Consider the following 16,611-nt stretch of genomic DNA (forward strand, 5'->3'; position numbering starts at 1 on the left):
TCCTGGAAGCTGAAAATATCCCAGTTCTTGCATGGCCAGCATACTCACCGGACGTGTCACCCATTGAGCATGTTTGGGATGCTCTGGATCGGTGTATACGACAGCGTGTTCCAGTTCCTGCCAATATCTAGCAACTTCGCACAGCCATTGAAGATGAGTGGACCAACATTCCACAGGCCACAATCAATAACCTGATCAACTCTATGCGAAGGAGATGTGTTGCACTGCGTGAGGCAAAAGGTGGTCACACCAGATACTGACTGGTTTTCGGACCCCCGGCCCCTGGACCCCCAATACAGTAAAACTGCACATTTTAGAGTGGCCATTTATTGTGGCCAACCTAAGACACACCTGTGCAATAATCATGCTGTCTAATCAGCATCTTGATATGCCACACCTGTGAGGTGGATGGATTATCTCGGCAAAGGAGAAGTGCTCACTAACACAGATTTAGACAGATTTGTGAACAATATTTGAGAGAAATAGGCCTTTTGTGTACATAGAAAAAGTCTTAGATCTTTGAGTTCGGCTCATGAAAAATGGGGGTAAAAACAAAAGTGTTGCGTTTATAATTTTGTTCAGTGTAGAATATAAAAAAACAAAAATATGCCTGTGGATGAAACAGTGACTATTATTGTCAGCTCTGAACTAGGGCTGCACGATAAATCGAATGCGCATCTTGTCAGAAAGCCGGTTCTGTAATCAGCGGTAAATCTCCAACACCTGAGCAGCATTGAGCAGCATTAACTACACAGAGCCGTTGTTCACTGACGAGTTGCGCAAAACCACGTTCATAATCGCGCGATTTTTTGCGCAGCTCGTCAGTGAACAACGCTCTGTGTAGTTAATGCTGCTCAATGTGAAAGCCCGCAGGTGATGGAGATTTACCGCTGATTACAGAACTGGCTTTCTGACAAGATGCGCGTTAAATATTGCATGCGATTTATCGTGCAGCCCTACTCTGAACTCTCACTGCCCTGCTGTTAATTTTAGCATGACAATATAGGAAGATGCATATAAAATGGATGTTAGATTAGCTTATATAAAGAACAAATGTAAAGCTGTGACATGATCAGCAAACTAGCACATAGTGTCATGTAGTACTGATCTAGCTTATTGTGGATCCGTGGATTCTGTCAATATTCACAATATTCACAAGCAATGCATACAAAAATAGCCTGTAAAATCATAAGCTTTCTTTCTGACATCAAATATACAATCTGTACATATCTGTAGTGTGAGAGGATTTGAAAAACAAAAGACAAAAAGCAATAACACACTCTCATCTCCTCAGAGAAACATGAATTATTTATAGCCCCCTTGTCAACAAACTGGAAAAATGCAATAACAGCCAAAGAATAGTATTCACTTGAGGGACACAAAGTAGAGATCATGTACTTTAACTTAGTACATTAAAAACAGTTTATCTGTTTGTGATAAAGACAATTCAGTGTACTACTACTTTAATGATTCATTGTGCTACTGTGTTTTTAACACTGAGAATCAAATTTCTCTATCTTTCTTATACTTAAATTCTAAGACTTTCTTACACAATACTTTTAAAAAAGTTTGGGGTTAGTAACTTTTTTATGCTTTTGGAAGGCTGCAATTATTTGATAAATATATATTTTGAAATATTACCTCCATTTGAAATAAATACACTTTCTATTTTAATACACTTTTAATGTTAGGTATTCCTGTGATGGCAAACCTGAATTTTCAGCAGCCGTTGCTACTCTGACTTCAGTGTCACATAATCCTTCAGAAATCATTTTACTATACTGATTTGGTGGTCAAAAAACATTTCCCATTATCTATGTTGCAAACAGGTGTGTTGCTTAATATTATTTGTGGAAACCATGATACATGTTTACATTCTTTAATTAATAGAAAATTCAGTAAAACAGCTTTATTTATTTATTTTTTTATTTTAGTCTTTACGGTCACCTTTGATCAATTTAAGTTCTTGCTCAAAAGTATTAAAGGGATCATTATGATGTTGCTAAAAGAACATTATTTTGTGTATTTGGTGTAATGAAATGCGTTTATGCGGTTTAAGGTTAAAAAAACACTTATTTTCCACATACTGTACATTATTGTTTCTCCTCTGTGCTCCGCCTTTTTGATACGAGTCGATTTTTACAAAGCTCATCGGTCTGAAAAGCGAGGTGTGCTGTGATTGGCCAGCTATCCAGTGCGTTGTGATTGGCCAAATACCTCAAGCATGTGAAGGAAATGTTACGCCCCTCACCAGACTGTTGATGCCGTGTTTGGCCGGAGCGACGAGACAAAAACATTAAAACCCATTATAAACTAGGCATTTGTTGCATCCAGTGGAGACATAATTACTGATTATAATGACTTATACTGTCTTTTTACTCGTTGCATTGCATCGCGCCGCGTAAACATAAAACCATGTCTGCATTTGTGATCGGAGAAATGACAAACTACAAACGCTACTCTACACTGCTCAAAACTCGCGTTTGAATCATCAGTGGCAAATCCTTTAAATGAAAACGTACTTACAGTCTGTGAGTCAGAACAGCCGGCATTGTAGTCTACTCTTCCAGCATCAGGAAAAAGTCCTCCATAAAATGTGACGCACACAAATTAATATTTGGGTTGAACTGTTCTGGAATGGTGTTGTAAATACAACTTAACCACTGATTTCTAGTCGTGTCCTCTTTTGGAAGACCAAACAAAGTAGTTTTGCTTTCACAACGAAACACACGGCGGGCCTCGCGTGGGCGGAAGCCGCAGCCTAGCGTGAGCTGAGGCCGGGCTAGAGTGAGCAGAGGCGGCGGGCGGGCTTGAGAACAGCACGGCGGGTCTAGCGTGAGCGGAAGCCGCAGCCTAGCGTGAGCTGAGGCCGGGCTAGAGTGAGCAGAGGCGGCGGGCGGGCTTGAGAACAGCACGGCGGGTGGATTCGACGAAGGAGCGGCAACCACATGTGACGACCCCGTACTGGACTCCGCTTCGTCCACGGTGAAAGCCGATCCGGCAATCCACAGCACGAAGTTGATGTATTCCCTCAGCGACCAGCACAGATCAGCTCTAGGCATCACGAAGCGGATATCATCCTCTTTTGGAAGACCAAACAAAGTAGTTTCGCTTTCACAACGAAACACACAGCTCTTCACGACATGGCGGCGGCAACAATACTACAGCGAGAATAAAAGTTATACCTTCTTTCTTTGCGTGAACATTTGGCTGGCGTTATGCAAATCTTCCCACATCGTGACGTAGATATGTGGGGGCATGTTAGAACGAGCCGTTTTAGGTAGGCGTGGTTAACTCTTAACTTTTATAATGAATATCTCTTTGGATTTGAGACTTTAGTCTTTGCAACTTTACAGATCTTCTTTATGCACCAAGAGCTTGTAACACTCCAAAGAGAAAGGAAAAATTTAAAATCGCATCATATGACCCCTTTAAATGCTAAAAACTAATTTAGGTATCACAACATTATAATACATTTAAAAAAGTTTGATTTTTATTTATTTTATTGATTAGCTAGTGATTACATTTAATAGTGTTATTAAATTAATAAGATTTTTAAAGATTACATTTGATGTCATCTAACGCTCACTTAAAAGTACACTTAAAATCTAAATGTAAAAATAGGGAAGTGAGCATGTGCAATTAAACATGCAGCATCAACCATACATGTTAATTAAAAAATAAATAAAATCTAAAATCAGCCAAAAAGCAATAAAGGGAAAAATCTAACAAGAACATTCAAGGACTAACAAGATTTTGCAGGAGCTTTTCAAACAAGATCTATCAAAGGTGCAGGGGCTGGATCTTTGAGATAAGGACCTCAGGAAAAAAAAGGAAGGCTTTGAAACTTCAAACATCAAACACAGCAAAACCTATACAATACATCTAAAGAGGTGGTATACATGCACTGTAAAGGCATGAAGTGTCACCCGAGAAAAAGCCACAATAGCAGAGAATTATTTATAAAGCACACTTCTGAATTGGATATGCCTGAATAACTAGAAGAATGAATGGTGAAAGCCATTTACTCTTCACCGTTTACATCTTAAGCAAAGAGGCTGGTGTGCAGAGGCCGTAGCTCTTGGTCAGATGCACAGAGATTTGTCAGAGATAGACAGTGAGAAAGGCAGAAGGGGAAAAGCATCTAATAACGCATGGGTGACAGCAGGAGAGAGGAGAGAACGGTTGAAATTGCATCTCCAAACCATCAAGGCTCTGTCGATTTACACTTTAAAATGAGTAGCTGTAAATGACATGGACTTGAATGAAGAAAACCAAAGAGCAGCAAAAGGAGGCATGAGTGGCTATTTTCCTCCTGTTCCTCCTGATTCGCTTAAATTTTGATAAACACGACCCAACAATCTGTATAGCTGGAACAATACAGCATGTGCACTTTTGCTGTAGGGCTCTCTATTTGTAGCTGTAGTTTGATCATATCTGCAGAAAAACAGAACACCACGAGGTCTTTAAGGTGGAATTTGGAAGGGGTTTGACAGCATTGTGCCACCATGTAACCCTGAATCTTATTATAACATGGTTCAGCCTTGCAAGGACATGGAGGTGTCAGTGTACAGGAAGCACTTGACAGTATCATGGTGTGTTTGTGTGGAGAACGCTCTGTTGAACGCCACCGTGTAAACAGGCTCGAGAGATACTGCACACAGTGATATTTCCCTACAAGACATAAGGTAAAGCGAGAAGATTCATTAGAGTTAATTATAATATAACACAATATATTTTTGTTTGATCACACAGAGTGGAAGTATTTATATGAAGCTGTTTTGTTGGTTCCAGAGATCATTTTTCTGCCTTCATTAAAATGGGAAACTGTGAGCCATGAAATTACTGAATGAATTATTGTCATCTGTGCAAATATTTGTGTAATATCAATATGCAAAACAGGATGCAGGAGATAAGTTATTATGATTATTGTGCCTTTGTTTTCAATTTTAATTGATTTTTCTCTGCGTGAGTGGGCATCATTAGTGCCAGCTTTTATTCTTAGATCTTTCTCTCACACATCATGTAGACTATGGACAGTCTCATGTTTGTGAGGAACTCAGAGATTAATTAAATTTGGATTAATTGCACAAATATTAAGCTATTTGTCAAACAGTAAAGTCAGAATCAAAATATATTTCAGTTTGTAGGCTATTGTAGCCCTATACGTGTCACACAGAGTTTACTGTGTTTCTAGTGTATAGTGTAACCGTGTTGATAGTGTTTTCATTCATTACTAGCACATTGCTCTAAAAGATGAGCAAACACTTCCCTCTTGTGGGCAATGGGGTAATGTTTTTCTATCTATCTGTCGTCTACTCTATATCATCTATCTGTCTGTGACAGCAAAAATTCAAACCACTATAGCCTATTAAATACCTGAGGAAAGCTGTGTGTTTACATTCCCATTTCAATTGCAGTTGTTTGATGCAGGACTTCGGACGTACACTATGTAGGCTGTGTGAGATCAAGGCAGCTCTTTGCTTAATGGATAAAGTTTTGGGAATATTAGGTCCCTTCAGTTAGGATTTCCCCCAGTTGCTGCAGAAAATAACATGGTGAAATGGTCATGCTGATATTTACTTGAACTTACCAACTTTCTCATTGACTCTAACTGCTCCTTGCTAGCCCAGTCAGAGAAGTACCGGTATAATAAAGATGATGTCCACTGTCTTGGACTCCAAGCACTGCTCAGTGTTCACAGGTGTCTGAGGACATCTGCCATTTCTTCAGCGATGCCACTTCTCTTGATTACTACAAAACAGAAATATTAAAAGAAATTTGCGGCACATAAAGAGAAATAATCAATTATTCTTGTGCGTCGCTACATGGTGAGTGAAGAAGCATCTAAAGTGATAACTGTGATGCTGTGTTTGTGTTGTAGTCAGTTACATGTGTTTCGGCAGGGCCGAGCATCTGTACATGACACGTACAGTCCGCTTGCATTTAGCAACTGGTAAGAGCTATTGCAGATGATTTCAGGCATACTGATGCATATTAATATGATTGCAGTTAGTGCTGGGCGGTATGACCAAACATTTATATCAAAGTATTTTTCAAAATTATACCGGTTTCACGGTACATGACGGTATTTTTATTTTCATGCATGACCGGGTGTTAACCATATTTTCTACTGATTGAGAGAGGAAATACTGCAGTATATTGACTTAGAATGCCCTATTTTACTGTCATGATGAGTGAATATTGTCAAAAAATACCACACTAAATAGTGACTAAACACGACCCCTTTTAATGTTAACCAGGAGTCACTCATTTATAATCGCGGCATCGTCTGATAAAACCAACATGCATCTACACTAAAGAGCGGCTATGCGGTTGTTTTGGCTATTCCACTGCCTGCGTCTGAGTAACAAACTAAAAAAACAACAAACAAAAAAGTGCATGTGATATTAACAGACGAACTACGCTCATATTTATAATTCCAAACAATCAGTAAGCGACAGGTGCTTGGAAACGCTGTTTTATACTCATTTATTGACGAGTCAGCTGCGGTGCTATGGAGGACGAAACCTGCAAAAACAATAAATAAATAAATACACAAATAAATAAATAAATAAATATGCAAATAAATAAATGAGTGTATAAATACACAAATTCTTGTTTAAATACATATAGAAATAATTAAACATGTGATTAAACTGGGCAAATAAATAAAATAAATTGGTGGGCAAATGGAAAATGTTTAAGGAAATGCTAAACTCATCCCATTTATTTTCCTTTGATCACTCATTTATTTCTGAATGTAGTTCCGCATTTATTTTTCCTCTGCACAACATGCTAATGAGAGGATGTCAACCATGGACTTGGTCGGGTCTTGTGATAGCTGGGGACGCGGTGTAAATCCAGTATAACCTAGCAAAGTCACTTTTGCCGTTCAACAGAGCAAGATACATAGAAAAATTGAGCCGTATTGTCCGTACAGTATCTGTGACCTTACAAACCACCCAACTGAATGGCCAGAGGTGTCATTCCTGGCACTCGATATTCGCAAGTCTAGGGACCGTCTCTAAAGTTACATACGACATTGGTATACACTTTTCTAACTTAAATAGCATTTGAGGAAAATGACTTACAGTAACACAACCATCTGTAACATGTTCATGTAGGTCTCAGTTATAATGCACACCTTTTCGATTTTTTATATTTATTAAAACAAACTGTCAAATCATATGTAAATATGTTGTTTATTTCACTACCGAATGGGCTCAAACACAAAATATATATCATAATTTAAAGCTCAATAGCATTTGAGGAAAATGACTTACAGTAACACAACCATCTGTAACATGTTCATGTAGGTCTCAGTTATAATGCACACCTTTTCGATTTTTTATATTTATTAAAACAAACTGTCAAATCATATGTAAATATTGCAATTTTTTTCTTTACGAATATGGGCTCAAGCACAAAATATGTCAATTTAAAGCTCAATAGCATTTGAGGAAAATGACTTACAGTAACACAACCATCTGTAACATGTTCATGTAGGTCTCAGTTATAATGCACACCTTTTAGATTTTTGATATTTATTAAAATAAACGGTAAAATCATATCTACACTGTAAAAAAACTTCCTGTAGAAATTACAGTAACTAACTGGCAGCAGTTCACACAACTTACTGTAATTTTATTTTGTAGCAAAAATACTGTATTTTATTTTACCATGTCATTTAACTTGCTGTAAATGTATTTACAGTGTAATATTGTTTAACTAAAATATTGTATTATTGTATTCATTTTTTGGTCCTTTCTTGAGTAATGCATTTTAAAACAATAGAAAATATACTGTAAAGTTTACTGTAATTGGTTTGCTTCACTTTTCAGTTACTGTAAAACTATATGCACAAATTGTAAAATTGGCAGTTCCATTAAATAACAATGGGGGAAAAAACAATGACAACTGTGTAACTTCATATTTTTAATTTTCCCAATGCCCTCCCCCAACCCAAACCTGAAACTTTACATTAAATAACTGTAATATATTAGACGATTTGCAGAATTTAAAACTATTTACATAGGCAGCACTTCCAGTCAACCTTTTGAGCTCTCTTGAACTGGCTGTCTGTCATTGGAAGGCACATGAAACCACCTCCTGCATTGATGGCATTCGATCTGAAAAAAGAAAGAAAGATAATAATCCAATCAAATTGCTTAGTAATCAGTTATTCATTTCAACTCAGTTCGATTCATATTGCTTTACTGGCATGACATCCTGAAAATAACAGTAGAATACTGGCAGCTGTGGTTGCTGCCAGTAATGAACTGTCAATTTACAGTTCTCTTCAGTTGATTTTCATCTCTCTTTTTTTTTGTTTTTTGTTTTTTACAGTGAACTGTAGTCAGTTAGTTACTGTAATTTCTACAGTAAGTTTTTTACAGTGTAGATATGAATTTATAGTTTATTTTAATAAATATCAAAAATCTAAAATGTGTGCATTATCACTGAGACCTACATGAACACTTCACAGTTGGTTGTGTTACTGTAAGCAATTTTCCTCAAATGCTATTTAAGTTAGAAAAGTGTACCAATGTCTTATGTAACTTTAGAGACGGTCCCTAGATTTGCGAAAATCGAGTGCCAGGAATGACACCTCTGGCCATTCCATTGGGTCGTTTGTAAAGTCACAGATACTGTACGGACAATACGGCTCAATTTTTCTATGTATCTTGCTCTGTTGAACGGCAAAAGTGACTTTTTCATTTGTGTATTTATTTATTTTTTGTTTTTGCAGGTTTGGCTCTCCATACGGTGAGGCCAAATGAATGCGCTGCTTCTCTGCCGCTCACTGACTGCACAGAACAGATGCCGAGAGAGGTGACACTTCTCCTGGAAAGTCAGACCTCGCGTTCGTGGGACAGCACTGGCGAAATCTTCCAACTGAACCATAGCTAAAGTTTATCCAAAAAAGTCGCTAGGTTTGTCAGTATGAATATTCTATGAAAAAAAAGCTGCTGAAAGGGTCTGAAAGTTGCTAGTGCTAGTGCTAAAGTCGTGCTCGTGTGTGTGAGCTGATGGCAGGGGGCGGTGGATATTTGTGGCAGTCAATGTGGATATTGTGGATGAGTTCTTCGGTGTCATCACGTTCTATTAGTTCTACAGATTCAGTTTCGGAACTTTCACGCTTAGTAACACATACAGCTGTTCCCTCACCACAGTGCAACAGTGAAAAGGGATCCCTTTCAAACAGTGTCGCGATCCGAACGTTGTTTAAATGACATTTTTCGGTATTTTAAAAATTCACATCATAACAAAAATAAACACCGGTATTCGGTATGAACCGGTATACCGCCCAGTACTAATTGCAGTACATTTCTCGTCTTAAAATCACTTAAACTAGCTTATTATTAGCGTATTTAGTTGAAAACAACATCTTCTCTCACGTCATTTCAGTAATATGGAACAAAAACAACGTTTGCTTATTGCAATTGCATACAAATAAGAACGTGGAAACTAAAAATTCAAACAAACCTTTCTCATTGTATGCTGGAGCGTCATCATCCTCCTCTTCCTCGTCTGTGTATTTGGGGATCATAGTGTTGCTCATCAAAGTTTTCTGCAGCGTAAACACTCTAGACCCACATACTTAGATCAAAGATGAAAAATATATATTTTATTTATTAACTTACGTTTTCGGGCAAAACAAGAAAGCCGCGTTCGCTGCAGTCTGTTTGCAAGTTCCTTTATGAGCGTCTGTGCTAGTAAAATAATAATAAAAATTAAATGCTCAACGATGCTTACCAGTATTGCTTTATCGAAATGACCCCATACATCCACATTTCTTGGTAAATAATGATAATCCATTGTTTTGTTTGCATCCAAACCGCACAAACATGCACTCACGAGCACAGCTACGAGACTCCGCCCACGCTGCGCGAGTTAACTATTGTAATGAATCGCCTAGTGCGCAATGAAGCGCGTTGAAAATGCATACAAATAAGCGTATAAAAGAATGACCTGCTGCGTTGCATAATAGATTTGCTATTGTTATGAATATTAGAGAATGTTCTGTCCTATAAAGCACTTTAAATATTGTTTTATTATTTAAGTTTGACCGCAGATATTTTGTTTTTGACAAATTCACTATATTAAACATGTAGTTAACATTGTAAGATACTGTCAGGGTATTAAGTCAGTTTAAAACAGTTTTATGATCATTATTGCTATATTATTGTAACCGTCTATGACTGAACCGAGCCGAGTCATTGCCAGAAGTGGCCTGGGGCAAGTTCAAGCTCAAACCGGTGTGCACCGGTTTGCTACGGTTTCCGGTTTGAACGACATGTTTCCTGGAAACGGTGTGCACCGGGGTTTGAGATGCGTTTTCTCTTGTTTGGTGGGTGTGTCAAACATGGCAGCCCAATCAGCAGCAACATGTAGGTATAAACCACGCGGTATTAAAGAGACAGCTGCACAATGTAATTAACATCCAAATAAATTAACAAGAGCAAGTATATTGTTTGCACATGTTTATTTACATTAAAGGCAAAATAACTGAAATAATAAGGGCACAAGTATAGATCTGGAACTTTTTTAAGTCTGTCTAAATATCATTTAGTAATATCAATGTCTTCTGGTCCATCCTTTCCTTAGGAAGGTGTGCTAAATACTGATTAATGTAACATAAAAATACTATACATATTTATATATTTTGCTATTGTATTATGGAGTGACACTTTCATAAACTTTTCTATACTCCTCTGATTATATAATGGTAAATATTACAATATCATAGCACAACAACAGCGATCAGCAATAATGATAAACCTAATACTCACAATAAAAATAATAAGGTCATATAGATCATAACACAGTCTTGGAGGTATAAGAAGTGGATTAGGCTATCCTTCACCTGAAATGTTTGTCTTTTCATCCTGAAATGCAAGGCAAATTTTGGAAGCGCGGTAAAGTTCGTTTTAGGTTCGATATTCGCCAGACATTCGCCTAGGCTGCTTTAGGGAACGTCTGCAAATTTACCTCTCAGTACAAAACGAAGTCCAGTAATTAATACAATTTATGTTTACAACGCCATAGTAAATGTCTTGTGGGCAAACTGACCGAACATATTTAACCAATATGTCGCCATAGACAAAATCTCCCTTACTGTATGTACAGTACACAACTATTTTCTATTTTACTATTTTATAATTCACCAAAAGTTTTTTTTATTCATGTTCCAAATGTTGTAGTACATTTGTAGTTACAAGACTGACTTACTACAGGTGAAATGTTGCTAATATCTTCCTTACTGTACATACAGTACATAATTATTCTTAGAAAACAATTACTGTAATTCACCAAAAAGCTTTTGTTATGTTCCAATGGTTGTAGTACATTCCTAGTGGCCAGACTGACTTACTACAGGAGAAAGTTTGCCAATATCACCCTTACTGTACATACAGTACACAATTAATCTGCAAAAAACATTACTGTAATTCATCAAAAGGGTTTTTTATGTTCCAAAGGTTGTAGTACATTCCTAGTGGCCATACTGACTTACTACAGGCAAAAGTTTGCCAATATCCCCCTTACTGTACATACAGTACACAATTAATCTGCAAAAAACATTACTGTAATTCATCAAAAGGGTTTTTTTCATGTTCCAAATGCTGTAGTACATTTGTAGTTATGAGACTGTCTTACTATTGGTGAGATTTTGCCAGTATCGCCCTTACGGTACATACAGTACATACTCTTCTAAAACAATTACTGTAATTGACCAAAAGGGTTTTTTTATGTTCCAAAGGTTGTAGTACATTCCTAGTGGCCAGACTGACTTACTACAGGTGAGATTTTGCCAATTTCTTTCTTACTGTACGTACAGTGCATAATTAATCTTTGAAAACAATTACTGTTTTTCACCAAAAGGGTTTTTTATGTTCCAAAGGTTGTAGTACATTCCTAGTGGCCAGACTGACTTACTGCAGGTGAAAGTTTGCCAATATCCCCCTTACTGTACATATAGTACATAATTAATCTGCAAAAACCAGTACTGTAATTGACCAAAAGGGTTTTTTCATGTTCCAAAGGCTGTAGTACATTTGTAGTTATGAGACTGACTTACTACAGGTGAGATTTTGCCAATTTCTTTCTTACTGTACGTACAGTGCATAATTAATCTTTGAAAACAATTACTGTTTTTCACCAAAAGGGTTTTTTATGTTCCAAAGGTTGTAGTACATTCCTAGTGGCCAGACTGACTTACTGCAGGTGAAAGTTTGCCAATATCCCCCTTACTGTACATACAGTACATAATTAATCTGCAAAAAACATTACTGTAATTGACCAAAAGTTATTTTTTTATGTTCCAAAGGTTGTAGTGCATTCCTAGTGGCCAGACTGACTTACTACAGGTGAGATTTTGCCAATATCCCCCTTACTGTACATATAGTACATAATTAATCTGCAAAAACCAGTACTGTAATTGACCAAAAGGGTTTTTTCATGTTCCAAAGGTTGTAGTTAATTTTTAGTTATGAGACTGACTTACTACAGGTGAGATTTTGCCAATATCCCCCTTACTGTACATATAGTACATAATTAATCTGCAAAAACCAGTACTGTAATTGACCAAAAGGGTTTTTTCATGTTCCAAAGGTTGTAGTTAATTTTTAGTTATGAGACTGACTTACTACAGGTGAGATTTTGCCAATATCCCCCTTACTGTACATATAGTACATAATTAATCTGCAAAAACCAGTACTGTAATTGACCAAAAGGGTTTTTTCATGTTCCAAAGGTTGTAGTTAATTTTTAGTTATGAGACTGACTTACTACAGGTGAGATTTTGCCAATATCCCCCTTACTGTACATATAGTACATAATTAATCTGCAAAAACCAGTACTGTAATTGACCAAAAGGGTTTTTTCATGTTCCAAAGGTTGTAGTTAATTTTTAGTTATGAGACTGACTTACTACAGGTGAGATTTTGCCAATATCCCCCTTACTGTACATATAGTACATAATTAATCTGCAAAAACCAGTACTGTAATTGACCAAAAGGGTTTTTTCATGTTCCAAAGGTTGTAGTTAATTTTTAGTTATGAGACTGACTTACTACAGGTGAGATTTTGCCAATATCCCCCTTACTGTACATATAGTACATAATTAATCTGCAAAAACCAGTACTGTAATTGACCAAAAGGGTTTTTTCATGTTCCAAAGGTTGTAGTTAATTTTTAGTTATGAGACTGACTTACTACAGGTGAGATTTTGCCAATATCCCCCTTACTGTACATATAGTACATAATTAATCTGCAAAAACCAGTACTGTAATTGACCAAAAGGGTTTTTTCATGTTCCAAAGGTTGTAGTTAATTTTTAGTTATGAGACTGACTTACTACAGGTGAGATTTTGCCAATATCCCCCTTACTGTACATATAGTACATAATTAATCTGCAAAAACCAGTACTGTAATTGACCAAAAGGGTTTTTTCATGTTCCAAAGGTTGTAGTTAATTTGTAGTTATGAGACTGACTTACTACAGGTGATATTTTGCCATTTTCTTTCTTACTGTATGTACAGTACATAATTAGTCTTCGAAAACAATTACTGTAATTCACCAAAAGGGTTTTTCATTTTCCAAAGGCTGTAGTACATTCCTAGTGGCCAGACTGACTTACTACTGGCGAAAGTTTGCCAATATCACCCTTACTGTACATACAGTGCATAATTAATCTGCAAAAAACATTACTGTAATTGACCAAAATGATTTTTTCATGTTCCAAAGGTTTTAGTACATTCCTAGTGGCCAGACAGACTTACTACAGGCGAAATTTTGCCAATATCGCCCCTACTGTACATACAGTACATAATTATTCTTTGAAAACAATTACTGTAATTCACCAAAAGGGTTTTTTTATGTTCCAAAGGTTGTAGTACATTCCTACTGGCCAGATTGACTTACTACAGGCGAAAGTTTGCCAATATCACCTTACTGTACATACAGTACATAATTAATCTGCAAAAACCCTTATTGTAGTTGACCAAAAGGGTTTTTTCATGTTCCAAAGGCTGTAGTACATTTGTAGTTATGAGACTGACTGACTACATGTGAGATTTTGTCAATATCGCCTTTACTGTACATACAGTACATAATTATTCTTCAAAAACAATTACTGTAATTCACCAAAATGTTTTTTTTTCATGTTCCAAAGGCTGTAGTACATTTGTAGTTATGAGAATGACTTACTACAGGTGAGATTTTGCCAATATCACCCTTACTGTACATACAGTACATAATTAATCTGCAAAAACCGAAATTTTGCCAATATCACCCTTACTGTACATACAGTACATAATTATTCTTAGAAAAAATTACTCAAATTCACCAAAAGGGTTTCTTTCATGTCCCAAAGTTTGTATTACTTTCCTAGTCACCAGACGGACTTAGTACAGGTGAAATTTTGCCAATATCTCCCTTACTGTACATACAGTACATAATTATTCTTAGAAAAAATTACTCAAATTCACCAAAAGGGTTTCTTTCATGTCCCAAAGTTTGTATTACTTTCCTAGTCACCAGACGGACTTAGTACAGGTGAAATTTTGCCAGTATCACGCTTACTGTCTTACTGTATAACTGTCTATTGGCCACTCTACTGAGTTATTTTTGGTAAATTTATTAGGAACAAGTAGGTATTGGAACTGTGGAACTGCCTACAACACATTTCTTTAATTGATTAAAAAACAATACACAAAAGATGTTTTCTTTTTATTATAATAACTTTCTTAATCACATTCTCACCGTTATAAATAACGGTATTGTTTGTTGTCATTTCCAAAATTGGACAGAGACAGATTGGTCCAGATCTCAGAATTATATGGAATGGTATGTCCTACATTCAGTTTTGAGAACTCTTTCACGACAACACTGAAACCACCTGTTAAAGCACACAGGTCCTTTGATGCCTTTTGTTTCCTACCACCAGTCATATTCTACAAAGTTATTAAATAGACAATGTTAAAGTACAAATAAAATTGTAATAAAGAAATTACAATAGCAAAAATAAAACAGTGAAACATTAATGTGTATTGCTGAAGTTGAAGGCTTGAAAACTTAAGCAAAACAAATAAATGCTTACACACTCTACAAACTAACTGTAAATTCTGTAATGCAAAAGTACTATAGGCTACATATTAATGTTTGCGTCAGTCTTAACTTAAGAAATCAATTATTTAAAATGTGTAACAGTTTACACGAAATACAATTGTATTTAGTCGAAAATTATAGTCCAATGTCAACAAATACATACACATAGCAAATTTTGTGCAAATGAGTATATTTAAGAGTTAAAGTACGGGAACCATACTGCATTTTCAATAAATTGTATTTATGTTATATTAAAAGGCTACTTTTACTACTACTACTAATAATGATGATGATAATAATAATATTTATTTATTTAATTATTTATCAGAGCCTAAATCTCAAGGCCCCTCAATCCAGTTTGAACAAAAAATTTGCATGCATCATCCTCAGACCCTCATGACAAAAAATAGTTTTGCCTATATCTTGCAACCCCAATTTCAACATGCCAATTTTCGTTAATTTCTTATGCTTGGGGCTAAACAGTAAATTCTGTAAAGTGAATGATAAGGGCTGTAATACTAATATTATCCACAAGAGAAGCAGGATAATGCACCACTTTACATCTAATATTTTAAAATCCGTATTAATGTCAGTTAATTTCTTTATGTACTTCTTGAGATTAGTTGCCTATTTTGGAACATTCCAATTTTTTCTTATCAGTTTAATCAAACCCTAACCTACATTGTCAGTGGAGGTTAAAGATGGATGACTTTGACATAAAAATACAACGGTTTGGAAACAGACTATAAATTAATTTGCAATTTTGCATTAGACTTACTACAGGCGAAATTTTGCCAATATCGCCCCTACTGTACATACAGTACATAATTATTCTTTGAAAACAATTACTGTAATTCACCAAAAGGGTTTTTTTATGTTCCAAAGGTTGTAGTACATTCCTACTGGCCAGATTGACTTACTACAGGCGAAAGTTTGCCAATATCACCTTACTGTACATACAGTACATAATTAATCTGCAAAAACCCTTATTGTAGTTGACCAAAAGGGTTTTTTCATGTTCCAAAGGCTGTAGTACATTTGTAGTTATGAGACTGACTGACTACATGTGAGATTTTGTCAATATCGCCTTTACTGTACATACAGTACATAATTATTCTTCAAAAACAATTACTGTAATTCACCAAAATGGTTTTTTTTCATGTTCCAAAGGCTGTAGTACATTTGTAGTTATGAGAATGACTTACTACAGGTGAGATTTTGCCAATATCACCCTTACTGTACATACAGTACATAATTAATCAGCAAAATTACTGTAATTGACCAAAAGGGGTTTTTCATGTTCCAAAGGCTGTAGTACATTTGTAGTTATGAGAATGACTTACTACAGGTGAGATTTTGCCAATATCACCCTTACTGTACATACAGTACATAATTAATCAGCAAAATTACTGTAATTGACCAAAAGGGGTTTTTCATGTTCCAAAGGCTGTAGTACATTTAAAGTTACGAGACTGACTTACTACAGGTGAGATTTTGCC

At 36.1% G+C, this 16,611-nt stretch overlaps 1 long non-coding RNA gene across 1 annotated transcript in view; it reads right to left on the reverse strand.

Moving 5' to 3' along the window:
- Nucleotides 1-9,995, reverse strand: part of LOC107588385 (uncharacterized) — an 11,322-nt gene extending 1,327 nt beyond the window's left edge. Inside the window, exons 1-3 of the long non-coding RNA XR_001609571.1 lie at nucleotides 9,760-9,995; nucleotides 9,490-9,603; nucleotides 5,594-5,754 (exon numbers count right to left, since the gene is read on the reverse strand). This is a non-coding gene — a long non-coding RNA (uncharacterized lncRNA). The remainder of the gene's footprint in view (nucleotides 1-5,593; nucleotides 5,755-9,489; nucleotides 9,604-9,759) is intronic.
- Between the last annotated feature and the right edge of the window lie 6,616 nt (nucleotides 9,996-16,611).

The sequence above is a fragment of the Sinocyclocheilus grahami genome, unplaced genomic scaffold (assembly GCF_001515645.1).
Source record: "Sinocyclocheilus grahami isolate Dianchi unplaced genomic scaffold, SAMN03320097.WGS_v1.1 scaffold6.1, whole genome shotgun sequence".
Taxonomy (NCBI): Eukaryota; Metazoa; Chordata; class Actinopteri; order Cypriniformes; family Cyprinidae; genus Sinocyclocheilus; species Sinocyclocheilus grahami.